This window comes from Crocodylus siamensis, chromosome 7 (genome assembly GCF_052110815.1).
Source record: "Crocodylus siamensis isolate JL-2025a chromosome 7, ASM5211081v1, whole genome shotgun sequence".
NCBI lineage: Eukaryota > Metazoa > Chordata > Crocodylia > Crocodylidae > Crocodylus > Crocodylus siamensis.
Window position 1 is genome coordinate 75,681,620 of NC_143401.1, and position 3,105 is coordinate 75,684,724.

The window sequence follows — 3,105 nt, forward strand, 5'->3', positions numbered from 1 at the left end:
AAGGAAGCAACTTCCAATTTTGATGGTTTATGGGCAACAGTGTTGAGCATGTCCTGATCCTACCTACTGATCATTCTTTGCTTTTCCTAATAATTTTTTCTTTGTTAAATTTCCTGTGGCTAGCAGAAATGCTAGAGGGCTTACAAGAAGCATGCTGCCCACAAGCCAACGGTTGGAGACCACTGACACAGGACTGCCAGGAATTCAACCTCCATATCAAGCTTAAATTTGCATTGACAACAACATTTTAATGAACACTGCACTACTGGAGGAACTAACCAAGAGAAACAATGCAATATTTTAGAAAGTGCTCATCTTTGTATTACACTGCTTGCTGAGACTGGAAGAAATTGTCTCTGAAAACTAGATTTTCACTAAAAATAATGTTCAACATATCATGCATAGTCTTTTAATTCAAGCATTACTCAGACAAGATTTATCTTTTCTGTCAGTCTAAACTGCAATTTGACCCAAAACAATTCTAAATATCCCTATCCCAACTAGGAATGTGTGCAACAGTACCCCCACTTAATATGAACACACAGGAAGTCAGCATCATTTTGATATTTGCTATTATGCTTTCCACACAGGTATCTCACAATCCTGCCCCTCTGAATTACATCAAATCCAGATACGTTTAATATTTTCGTTTAATCATTCCTCCCACATATCAGTGTGGAAAAAATCTCCCCCAGCAACTAATGCTGCACCTTTCAACTGGTAAAGAGTAGGGGGAATAGAGAAATAAAAAAGGTAAAACAGACCTTTAATTACTTCTGGTTTTGTTCAGCTTACCAGCTACATTATACCTAGATTTGAACAAGACTGAATTAGACATTCTTTTAAAATATCCTTGGTTGTTTGAAAACAAATGCAGTTTCTTTGCAGTTACTTCAAAATACCTACTACAAATATACATAGTACAAATATAGTGTGTGTGTGTCATACATATATACACACATACACACGCGCGCGCACACACACTATATTTGTACTATGTATATTTGTAGTAGGTATTTTGAAGTAACTGCAAAGAAACTGCATTTGTTTTCAAACAACCATACAAATATTTTATATTTTATTTTTATATATATATAGAGAGAGAGAGTAATAAATATATATAGCGGGCTTCTCCCATGTATCTTAAACTATTTTAATTAATAACAACTCCTTGAAGCCCCTTTTATACATGCTACTTTTAGAAAAATAAAAATGTAATTTCCACTGCAGGGTACAGAAGATGGACTATACCAGATACTAAGCAAATTATGCCACGCAAAGCAGATTGAAATAATTAAGCGATATCTGCTACTATTTTATTTAGACATTTTTATATGGTGCTAAAGGTTGCCAGCAGTACTAGGGTTACCTACACAAGTTTGATTTTACTAGATGTTACATCCCTTGAGCCATGATACTAATCCCAGTCACAATAATAATTTGTTATATTGCAAAATAGCATTTATTACTTATCATTACCAATAACCATTTTAGTAAATTGTAGTAAACTCATTAGTAACATTAGTACTGGCCACAAATAGCCACCCTGTTCATAAATTAAATAGAACCACTAACTAATCTTTAGGGCCTAAACTCCCATATAAGGTCTTGAGTTTCCTGCTATGTGATCATGTTTTCTTATGTTTTACTGTAAATACAGTTGTTTTCCTAAACGTCTGACCATATAATCATCTCAGTCCAGCATAAACACACTTAGAAAAGTCACAAAATGATTCCACAATAAAACATTATTTATTCTTTAATAAATGCTGTACTAATTATAGAAAAGGCAGAAATCAGCTAGCTTATCACTGAAAATATAGCATTGTCCTATTAGTTTATGCTCTGTGGAAGATAGATATGTGATGAGGAAAGGTCCACTGATGCCTGTTACCAACCATGACAGAGCTACAGAGATTTACAATGCAGCATCAATCTTGTCAACTGGATTCTTAACACTGACTGCTGGACACTGGGGAAAAACACAAACTATGTTATGTGAACTCTTTTGTAATGCTGTTACTTTATATGTACCTAAATGCAAAGATATTTTCCACAGGAACTTACTTTTTGAACAAGTCTTGATGCCATGTTAAATACTTGAAGGACTTTGCCTATAAAAAAAAGGAAAGAAGGAATCATGTTAAAAAAAGATAAAGCTACAACCCACATTTCATGGAGTGTTGAAAAAGAAAGCATGTCAACATTATCATTTCTCCTCTTATGTGATATTCTGTTAGTCATGATAATTTAAATTAATTTCAGCACATGCAATAGCAAAAGAAGGTGGGAATGCTCTTTATTTTTCTCTTGCAAGCAAACAGGAATTTTAAAGTTCACTAGGTCATATATCATCTGTAATGAGTCATAATCAACAGATGTCACGTGGAAGACTTCTCTCATCACAAGCCCTGTAATACTTTGATCCACAGGATAAGAATGTACTTTAAGACATACCCCAGTGCCTGTAAAAATATTACTTAAAATAAAATACTCTGTTCTGAATTATTAAATATAAATAATCTTTTGTTTTATTAAATACATATGTATAATTTAAGGAAGAAAAACCGAGTTAGTTCATAGAGGGCACCCTGAATCTAAGAGCAAAATCTAGATTCCCAATAAAATAATTATTTTAAATTCATAGTAGAGAAGAAAAGGAATTTTATGACACCATCCTATGTTAGATGATCTCCATATTTGAATGTGACCTGCAAAGAAGAAAAATGGGTGCTTCACTGCACTACTGAAAACTAGGGCTTACTTCATTACAAGAAGCATATACCAGAGGCCTGATTCAAAGCCCACTGAAGTCACTGGAAAGGCTCCCACCAACTTCAATGGGCTTTACGTTAAGCCTGAATAGTTGTCACTGTACTTAAAGTTGGGCAAAATACAGAGAGAGAGAGAGAGCGCGTGCAATGAGAAGACCCGAAAAGTATCAGGAATGTAAAGCCTTGTTTTCTTTTTTTTTTTCCAGTAAGATCTTTCCTGGAAATTCATACGTGTGCACTGGGAGCAGTCGCCGCAATCAGAGACAGTAGTACTGTTTCCTTAACAAGATGCTCATTGCTCTCAAGCGTTTTAACTAAATTTGTGTTAAAT